General features: G+C 39.7%; 1 long non-coding RNA gene across 1 annotated transcript in view; it reads right to left on the minus strand.

Annotated features, from left to right (window-relative positions):
- The window catches only part of LOC109305903, a 45,859-nt gene extending 38,116 nt beyond the window's left edge, over positions 1-7,743 (minus strand). The window contains exon 1 of the long non-coding RNA XR_002099760.1: positions 7,555-7,743. This is a non-coding gene — a long non-coding RNA (uncharacterized LOC109305903). The remainder of the gene's footprint in view (positions 1-7,554) is intronic.
- Positions 7,744-11,133: the final 3,390 nt, after the last annotated feature.

Below are 11,133 nucleotides of genomic sequence, written 5' to 3' on the forward strand. Positions count from 1 at the left end.
GAGCCAGAGCAGGTGGGGCAGCCATGTGGGGGCTGGGGGAGTGGGTGGGGGTCGACGGGCACTCAGGAGGCTGGGAGAAAAGGCAGGGGATAGGGCTTGGCAGGAGTGCCCCCATGGTCCCCTTCCCCCTCCTCTAGCCTCCTATTTACCAGCTCTGAGTCTGGGTCCAGCTCTGTGCTGCAGCAGGTGGGGACTGCCCAAATCACCGAAGCTCTCCAAATCAATTCAGAGAGCTTCTAATCGATTTGGACTTTCTAATTGGTCCCCTGATTTGATTTGGATTTGGAGATTCAGCCACCAAATTGGGCCAAATCTCCTCCAAATCGAATCAGCACCTGAAGCTTCACACACCCCTACCACTCACCCCTCATAAGCACACCTGCAGCCTTAGGCTGCAGGCATACCTTCATAGAGCCTCCATTTGTTCCAGTAAGCTTTGCATTCACTGTTCTCTGGTTCTTCTGGCTCCTGACTCAGCTTTGACTTTTCCTGACCCTGATCTTGGATCTCCCCTGAACCTTGGTACTGTCCTGTTCTTTGGCTTCCCTGGTATCCTGACTTGACTTGGTTTCCTGACTCTGATCCCAGATCTTCCTTGGAATTTGGCACCAGTTCTCTAACTCCTGGCTCCTGACCTCAGCTTATGGCTCAGACTATGTCACTCAGATCTCCTCTCTTGGCTTCCCTGGAACTCAGTCCCACACTCTCCACTCTGCCAACCCAGACCCCAACCCAATGCTCTGGTAACCTGTGCCCCTGCATTGCTGACCCCCAGGTCACTCCTAGTGGCCTACAGTATGCCCTGCCACCTACATGCTGGCTGAATCCTCACACTATGCTCCTCCCCTGCAATCTCCTCTCCTGAATCACACATCCTCCCTCATACCCACCTCCCCCTCACCGTATGATGTTCCCCATATTCCCCCACTGTACATGTTTTCCCCACAATGCAAGCCATCTTAAGCCACCCTGGCCCCAGCCGGGCAGTAGCAACAGAATGTCTTCTTCTTTCATATGACATTTTAGGATTACAATGTTCATAGATTAATATCTAAATTATATAACCATTCAACTGCTTCAGGAGTAGCTGCAATGATCAAATGTCTATAAAGGGCCTTCTGATCAGGATTACAATGACAAGTAGCAACAGTTACAGCAGTTCTGATATGCAAATACAAAACAAGGCTTTCCCTCCCAACCCATGTTAAATGGGGGTGGGGTGGGAAATCATTTTGGATTTGAGTAAATATGGTACTGAGTTGTTGCTACTACAGCTATCATAATCCCTCTTCCACACTTCTCCCTTCTGCAACTTGTGTTCCTTACAGGTTCTAGAAAGGTTGCTACCTGTGTGTAACAGGGTAGGAAGAGCCAGTGACAGGGTTATCCCCATCTGGGAAGGAGACTGCATGTTATGGACAGGCTGCAGAGGAATAGACAGCCAGGGACTCACAGGCTGAGCGTGCCTATTGTGAGGTTAGACACTCAACAACTGTATAATAAGAGCCCTGCTTAAACAGTAGGCAGCAAAGGTACCAGCAGTAAGCTGCCCTGAAGGCAGCCTGGTCATCAGGCCCAAAGTGAAACCCCTGTGGGTGGCTAGAGAGTCATTTGACAGGAAGGGGCAGGGCTTCGGAGACATATAAAACCAGTGCCTAAGTCTAGGCAGGATCTGCCTCTGAAGGCTAGAGACGAAAGAGCTCTGGGCTAGAAAGGCTTCAGGAGAGTACCTGGCTGACTTCTGTGCTTCCCTGGGAATGTAAGGAAGGTGCCAAAGGCTTGCAGAGGCTTATGCCCCATGGTAGTGGGGTGAAGTTTGATTCCACAGCCAGCAGGCTAAGCGTTTCAGTTAGAGCCAATGTACTTAAGATTTCTTTTGAGTTTTATACTGGTGGTTTGAGTTGGACCTATCAGTTGGAGGTTGGAGTTCCTAGCAGTGCCCAAGGGGCATGTGACTGCTTTGAGCCCTGCCAGGGGCTGGGTTCAAGGTACAGAAAGGCACTAACCAGGAAAGAGGTTGCAGCCTAGAGAAAGAGACTAAAAGACTGCCTGAACAGGGTGTAGACAGGGCCAGGGGCCCACAGCCCTTGAGTGATGAGACCAGAGCCTGATGGGGTGAGAACCAGGGCCAGAGGCTCTAAGCCCAAGAGGGTGGAATCCAAAGATTGAGAGAGCAAGACTAGGGCTGGAACCTAGAAGCCAGATCGGGGGTAGTGAAAGAGCCCAGCTGAAGAACCAAGATGGAGGCCTTGAGCAAGAGTTTAGAAGAAACCGTATTATTCTGACAAGCATTTTTTATTATAGGTAAATTGGCACACACAAATGGCTTTAAAATACCTTGTACATAATTCACTACAGCAGCACAGGTTAATATGCAGATTGCTTTAATAGTTTACAAACACATGCGTTTCCCTGCTGAATGGGAACATTTCATAAGTGGAGGGTTATTGTTTTAAAATGTAAAAAACAAAGAGAGAGAAGAATGAGCTTTCCCTGCTACCCCCCACAGGACATTCTTGAAAACCAGATGGCTGCATTTTGCAGAAGCTTTTGAAGAAAACTTTAAAGGAATATGCAAATCACACCATTGCATTTTTTGGTTGTCATTCCTTCTCATTCTCCCTCTCCCTCAGACATGATTACAAATCTGTTGTGACCTATAAATAGGAGTTTTCCTGGGAGCAGAGGGCTTTGTAATAGCAAGGTGCATGTTCAGGAGATTAGGGGTGCTGTTATTTAACATTTACATAGAGCTGGAAGGTATGAGCAATGCTTTTACACTCAGTCAACATGTCAGATAAAGACCTAATCCCTGCCCCAAGCTGCTCACAGATTTAAAGGGGGTCCATCAATTTGAAAACATGTTTCTGTCTGAACTGGTGTTGCCTGACTTTCTGAGACTCAACACCTGTAACTGAAAGAAATTACAAAATGAAAGCATTTTTCTCTGGGGGGTGAGGGTGTTCTGTATCTTCACCTTGTGCATGGTGTAATTTTTACAGCTGCACTGATGATCAGTTACACTGCTAGCTTTAAAAACTGCAGTGCTGACATCACAGTTTCTTATGCTCCAGTAGGCAGTGCTCAAAATCCTGCTTTCCTTGTGCACATGCAAGATATGCCTTACCAATAATACAGTGTTTTATTTAAAGTGTGCATAATTGGAATTCTATTCTTTACTGTCTGACCACTAAGGGGCTCCTAGTGATGTGAAGTTTTTCTTCAAATGTGAGCAGAGGCTAATCTCATGAATATTTATTTAAAAACAAGTAAAGCAAATGCCAAACAAAAGAGGAACAAGTGTTATTGGATCAAATCACAAATTGGATTCAGTGAGCATGTTTGCAGAATATATGTGCAGCTTATGAAATTATCTTTTTATCACTTTACAATCATTAATTATACTGACCCTCAGTCACTATTCAGTAGCTGAGACAAAGAATACATTGGTGTCAGCAGACATGGATATGTTGTCAAAAAAATTCTCTGTGCTTAGGACTCAGTGCAAAAGGATCCTGATATAATCAAACAAAAGAATCAATATTAAGATATTGTGATATACACAGGGATTATGAAGAGGAATATGATACCCTACAAAGATGTGCAGTAAATCCTTCAACTTTATCTTCAAATTATTTCCCTCTGGCAATCAGGAAATTCCACCTATATCCTTATTTTGAAATTATTTTACCTCTCTTAGTGGAAAATTTGGTTTAACAAAATACAGAATAATTATCCTAATTTCAATTCTATAGAAATTGTTACATGTAATACATACTGATTACACTCTGTATTATGATTCTATTTAAGTAGTTTCAAAGGGTTAATATTTTTTAAAGTCTTATCAGCTGTAACAGATCCAAGAGATCCATGGTTTTCTTAAAAGCATAGCTAATAGCTATCTATAATACCCACTACTGCTGAGTTTATCACTATCTATAACATTTACTATTCATATCTTTAACAAACTTATAACATCTGCTAATCATTTCTTAAACCTTTATAAACTATTTTAAATTGAACCTTAATATAAAATTTGACCAATATGGTTTTATGTCTCTGTTTTTACTGTGTAACTTGTAAAACTTGGCGAATAATTTATAATAAATATATTATGCAATTCATTTTGCTTTTTTTAAATTCACAAATGTTGGAAAACAAGGTGATTGTATCCTATGTATATGTTATGGAAAGTATTTGCTGAATAGGCATTTGACTCTTTTTAACTTGATTAAATAACTGGACAAACGGACAGATTCTATTCAGGCAAATGGAGTTATGAAGCAGAAAAGCTGGTCTTGGATTTGAGATGATGCTCGGCTGAAAGGTAATGAAAAGAATGAGAACAGAGAACAAGGTCAAGAGACCTAGTAAGATCATCAGTAAGAGCAAAAAAATGTAATCTTTCAATGCGGGAAAACATGAGTAAATACAGGGCCTGATTTTGCTTTCAGTTACAGTAATGTAAGTAAAGAGTCACCCTGCAGAAATGAATGGAGTAAAAAACTGGAGAGTGGTTGGAATTGGAGCCAGATAGAGGAGAGAATTATCTAAATCGAAGTTTCATTGAGTTGAAGATAGTTAGAAAGCAGTAATCATAAAAGAATCTTGCCAATGAGAATGGACTGTATCTGAATTGAAATAAAATAGGGCCTGATTTTTCAAAGATAATGAGTATCCCAGCATTCTCCTTCTCCCCCTGAAGTCAATGAAGGTGGTAAGAGGTCAACACTTCTGATTATCAGGCCACATATTTGCATGTGCCTATTTCAACTAGCTACCTGCACCTAGGCCTCCTAGTATGAAAATGATGGCCTATACCTGCAGCATGGCAAAACAGGTCAAAGTGGAGAAATGAACACTTGTGATGTGTCTGGATTGCACAGTTCAGCTCTGCAATATGTTCTGAATCAGAACTTCTCTAAAGTTTGGACCTTCAAGTCAATGTCCTAAACTAATTATCTAGTGTCCTAAGGAATCTTCCTCTGTATTCATTGTCAGAACAAAAGTACAGTGGTGCTCAGCCTATGACTCATGGGTCAGACCTGGCCCACAGAGATGCATCATTCAGTCCATGGGGCTCCCTAAAGGTTTGGAAATTTGGCAGCAGGAGAGTAGTGAACATGAGAGTGATGACATGACCCCCATGCACTGGGTTGGGGCAGTGCATGGGGTCACTTCGCATTCAAATCTGGTATGAGGATGGGCCAGTGCACAAGGTCACGCTCACAGACCAACTTTTCATGCCAACCATGTCCTGGATCTGGTCTGCAGACTGACCCTGTGTATGGGATCCAGACCATGGACTGGCTCTGTGCCACTCATTTGGCCCACAGGGGTGGCTAGGTTAAGTACCATGGATCTAAGTTTTTACACATATTCTAGTGAATACCAGGACAAGGTCTTTGGGGACCAGATCCCCAACTATTATAAATTGGTGTAGCTCTTTTGAAGTCAGTAGAGACACACAATTTTTTCAGGAGTTTCAGATTTGCCCATGGGGAGTTTAGTGAGGGCTGGGGAATAATCTTTCAGACCAGACCAGACATGATCAATAAAGCTTACAGGGATCCACTTCAGTTGAGAGTCCCAGTGATTCACTTTGAGGAACATTCAAAAAATCTGAGCTATAATAAAAGGCAACTCCTAAAGTTCATCTCTTCCAAATATTTGAAAAATGCAGACATCGGAGGAAGTCTCACTGCTTAAATCATTTCAAACTAGACTTATGCAAAGCATTTGAATACACAGTGCAGAAAGAACAATCTTGCACTGACAGATGGCTAGCAAAGGTGATGGACTAGTTCTTCATGACACTTTTTCAATACAATGGATAACTATTCAATATGAAGTCATAAGGGCATAAACCTTAACCTTCATATACATCTTTCCATATGTTTAACCTTCGTATACATCGTTCCATATACATCTTTCCACATGTCTAAGCTAGATGCACACATTCAAAAAGTACAAGGCAGAATTGATCTAAGTTATGGCAGTTTCTATAAGCGGCGTAGCTCAGATTGGTAACAAACAGAACACATTTGCCCTTTGGTGGAGGGACAAATCTTAGACTAGATCCCACCATTTTTAAAACAGTCTGTGTGTGCCAAACTTGTATTATGGGTATAGACTGGTTTCTGATCACTTAGTCTGGTAAAAATGTAATGTTTATACCTGATCCCAAAGTCCACAGACATCATTAGAACTTGTTGGGCTTTGCACATAGGCATTAATGTACATTAAGGCTGAAGGTGATTGAACATTTTTGAAGGAAATGTTTGGGTGAGTTGTTTATAACACTGCTGAGAGGCAGTTGAGTTTGGCTTGGAATAAAGTAATGGTTCTTGCCAAATTAAGTAAAAGAATACAAGGGTAGCTAAAGATAAGTTTGTTTAGTAAGACAGGTATCGAACCCATTAGGAATTCTCTCATATCAAGAATTGGTAGGTTTTGTAGAGGACATGTAGCTTGCCTAAAGCTACAAAGGAGTTAATGTTAGTGTCAGATTAAAACCTGAATTCTTTGCTCTCAGTTTTGTACTCAGGCCATTAGACCATGCCATTCTTGCCAGTAGGTAAGTCAATAATTAATGAATGTCCCTGATCTCAGAATATATAAGTTCTAGAAAACAGGATTTACAATGAAAATACAAATCTATACCTTACTTGCATAATGGAACCCTGCTGTAATTTAAATAAGGACTATACAATTGGATTTTGACCTACAAAATTGTACCGTTTCCTTTGTATCTGATTTACATTCTTTGCTTATACTGCTTTTACAGTTTATACCAAACTTTAGCTATCTTCTCTATAAATAAGGCTCAGTGTACCTTAATTGCTGAGAGGCCAGAAGTAAATCCTGTCTTTTATTCCAATCCATGATTTCTTGTTTTTGTCTTAAGATGTTCGTCTTTTTTTACCTCCTTTCTGCTATGCTCTGGAATTCTTCTGGGCCCCATGCCTTGTCAACCTTTAATACTTCTTATAGCCTAATTATCTGTTCTAGTGTAATCATAAAGCCTTTTAACATTTTACTTTCTCCCCCAGGAAAATATATCTCAATCTCTGTAATATGACCTTCAGCTTCTATTGTGAGCAGTGAAACAAAAGCACTCTCAACAATATCACTTCATCTGTACTTTCCAACTGTTATCCCCTATGACTCACTATTTGCTTGTGGCTTCATGTGTATTTAAAGAACTTACTGTTTATCTTTATTTCCTTGGCTATTTGTATTTTGTTTATACATTTACACCCTTATCAACCTAATCTTTTCATTCTCCTATATCTTCCACTGCTCTTGTTTTTGTTATTTTTAAAAATAATTCCAGCAAGTGCTGGCCCAGAGATAAATAATTGTAGAATTTATTTATTTACACAAATCATTTTGAAGCAGAGTACTTCTGTAACTACTGGTACATGCAAATGTTGTACATACATCCATTTGTGGGGGAGATGGTTCATTTATCTTCCCATGCTCAAGTACAAAGACAATCTGTAAATTCCAGCATATAAAGGGTCACAAAGAGAATCCAGGTTCCTAACTTACCACATAGGTCATCCCTGATAAGGTTATAAAAACATAAAGGCAGGATCTGCTGGCATAATTTGTTTGTGTGTCTTGTTTTCTCATGTTGATAGCTGGAGAGGCTTCTGAGGTTATGATCAAGTTTGTGAGCTGCCTGGCTTATTGCTTTGGATCTTTTTGTATTAGCAAAATTAGACTGGAGAAAAAGGGTTGTAGTTGGAGTTTTATTTTCCCAGCCTTTATGGTAGTGTCTACCAGCTTTGCAGAGTCTTTTGCCACTGGATTGTTAAAGGAACTTACACTTTCACTTATATGATCCCAGGAAAACTTCAAGAATTTTTTCTTTTCAAGTTAATATTTCAAGATATTTAGTCAGTCTGAGTCAGAGCCATGTGTATTCTGTGCCCTGCCTTCCCCCAGCTCTCTTGCCTATATATAGTATTTTGCTTTCCCCTTGCAGATAACACACATGCATGCTATTTCTCAGAGACTTCTATAGCTGGAAATTCACACACAGATTCACAGAAGTTTAGGGCTGGAAGGGACCTTGTGAGATCATCGGGTTCAGCCCTCCTGCTCTGGACAGAGCACTCTGTACCAGAACTGCAGTGGTACTACACCAAGTTGTTAGTAGGTGAAAAAGTGCAGTGCAGGCTCCATCGCCTTTGTAACAATCTGTATCCCAACTGGCTGAATACTGAGATGGCTTATGAACCAGGGTGTTTGACATGGCTACATAGCTCTGTCCCTTGAGCAACTTCCATTTCTGTTAATCTGATCAAACTGGCCCTTCAGATTCAGTTGTTCTGACTTTTCTCTTTGGTATTGCATTTTTATTTAATTCCCAAATTTAATAAAATTATTGTGGCTCCTCAACCATGTTTTTCTTTATCTCTGTATCAACTTCCTTCAGTGATTTCCTAGCCCTTAGAGGTTACAAAAACCTCTCACATTAATGTTCCGGATTTTCATTTTTGCTGTTATTTGTATATTTCACAGTTGTTAGATTAAATTAATTGTTTGTTGAAATGATCTTTTCTCTGGGGCATTAGGAGAATAAATAATGCCTTTCTGGCTTTTGGTAAAGGAGGATCATGTTTCCAGACAAGATGCCTGAACCATTTGTGTAAAATAATTGAAGTAAAGCAGTTGAACAGATGTGGTAACCAGAACTTACCATTTTGTTATTTATACTTTTCATTTTTGCCTTTCATCTGAAACAACTAATGATCTTTTGAATAGAAAATATGATTCCAGAAAGTTCAGAGAATAGAGAAGAAAGCTTCTTCTAGATAGCAATCAATTACTTCTTGAGCAGATTTTTTGACAGGAAGATTAGAATTGCTACAGTGACATATTTCTATAAAGTAGGCAACTGTCGATCCTCTGAATCACAGTGTACGTGTAAGAGGTCTAGTTAGGTGTGTGATGAGTGCACTTGTACAACAGTCCTGGCACCATCACACAAAGATCTTTGACATGTACGCTTAGGCAAGAGTGGGCATGTCTGTATATGTGCTTTAAGCACATTAGCCTATTTTAACGTGCACTAAAGCTTCACAAAATGCACATTAAAATAAGATAATGTGCCTTTTTCTAGTACCTCACAATGGAGGCACTAAATTTAATGCACATTATCTAAAGCACATGAATGAATATGTAGACACCCACTATGGAGGAGTGGAGGCCCTTCTCCTAAACCTTTTTACCCAAATGTATCAGTGTAGATTTCTCTGTTTATATATGCTATTTTCATTATGACTTAGTGATAAAACTTAGCAATTCAAGTTGTACCCACCTAGTATAGAACTTTTAAAGGAAAATATAGTATAGAACCATAGAACTTTCTAAGGAAAGATAATGAAAGATTTTTCCCTTTTAAATATGTTATGTTCTCTTAATTTAATGTCTAAACATTGTATATAAATATTGAAATTTCAGATAGTGCTAAGCCATGGGCCTGTGCCTATCAACCACATCCAGCTCAACAAACCTCCTTGTGATGCCATGCTACAAACCACACATGTGGAACATTAAAACATGCCCTGCGCTGCAAATTTGCAGTGCGGGGGCAAAATTTGCTATTAGGATTTCCTTGTAGCAAAAAAAAAGCACAGGGGATAAAAGCAATGCAGCACATGTGCCAGGACAAACAGATGCTTGGTCCTCCAATGAGATGCTCTGGCTCCTGGCCAGAGCATCTCTATGCTCCATTTGTGTCCCAGCTGCTCCAGCATGCCAGGAGCCAGGAGGAGCTAGGCAAAGAAAGTTTGCCCACAGTGGGACAACATGTCCCACAACGAAGTGCATATGCAAGGACATGTGCTGTGGCACAAAGTAACAGCACAAATTTGTGCCACTACTATTTATGATGCTGCAGGCACACACACCTGTTCATCTGGGCATGGCCATTGAGTTTATTACAGAACCAGTTACCATTGGTTAGCATAGCACAAAATGGTGACAGATTATTATAAATTATGTTCCTGAACAGGTGCATTCTACAGTTCAAAGCAATCTATAATTTCTTAGGGTTTGCAGTCTGTACTATTGATAGCATAGTTGTTCCTCACAGTATTCTCTGGATAAATTGAATATTAAGAAATAAAATTATTTTCTGTCTCATAACATTCAAAGGGAATGTGAATAATCATTATGATAACCATTAGTAATCATATTCTAAAATGTATAGAAAATTGATACCTTATAATAATCAAATTTGTTACATGCCAGCTACCTGCAAACATAGAATTTCTGAGAGACAACATTTAGCTTTACAAAAAATCTTTAAGGACAGTTTTAATAGTGAAACAGCAGGATTCCATATCTGTTATTGAGAGTTTAGTTCTTGATCCCTGTGTTCAGCTCTGGGCAAAAGTTAAATATATGGGATTATTCTCCACAAATGGATTACAAAGGAGACTTGCCCAAGCTTCTTCAATAGAAGATGTTGCCTCGAAGAGGCAGAGTGAAAAAGGAGTGAAATTTGAAATTTCTGGGAATACATAGGAAAAAAGGAAGTAGAAATATTTTGTTGTGGTGATCTTTGGTGTGACAATATGTGTAGAGTGCTATGCAACTTGTTACTGGTTGCCTTGTGAGCTGTTGTGCAGATGCTACATTTGGCTGAATGTCACCCAGTTGAATATAATTCTTAAACACTCAGTCTCTGATTTCGCACATATGAAATACCATTTCTATCATTTTGCTTGTGGCTCTCCTTCCTCTCCCCTTTTTAAAAAACTGTTTTCTAGGCATTTTGGTTACTGAATTCTATATCTTATAACCCTAAAGATCTGAAGCAAAAGGTTGGTTAGAAACTCTACTTTCCTCTGTGGGGTTGGGGCACAGAAAGAAAAGATTTGATTTTGATGCTCAAAAATTCAGTTTTGTATAAAAGTGCATATATATGAGAAAACCTGACTTCAGTATGTTTACATATATAGAAATTTATATCACTATTTATGACCCTCTTTTCTTTTTTAAAATTTTAATCAAAGTAGCCAAATCCAGTCAAGAAAATAAATACTATCTAAACAATCTTATTTTGCCAAAACAGTTAAAGGTAAACGTGAATTGACTTTTTTAGGGGAAACAAAT

The sequence above is a fragment of the Crocodylus porosus genome, unplaced genomic scaffold (genome assembly GCF_001723895.1).
Source record: "Crocodylus porosus isolate Cpor-Errol unplaced genomic scaffold, CroPor_comp1, whole genome shotgun sequence".
Lineage (NCBI taxonomy): Eukaryota > Metazoa > Chordata > Crocodylia > Crocodylidae > Crocodylus > Crocodylus porosus.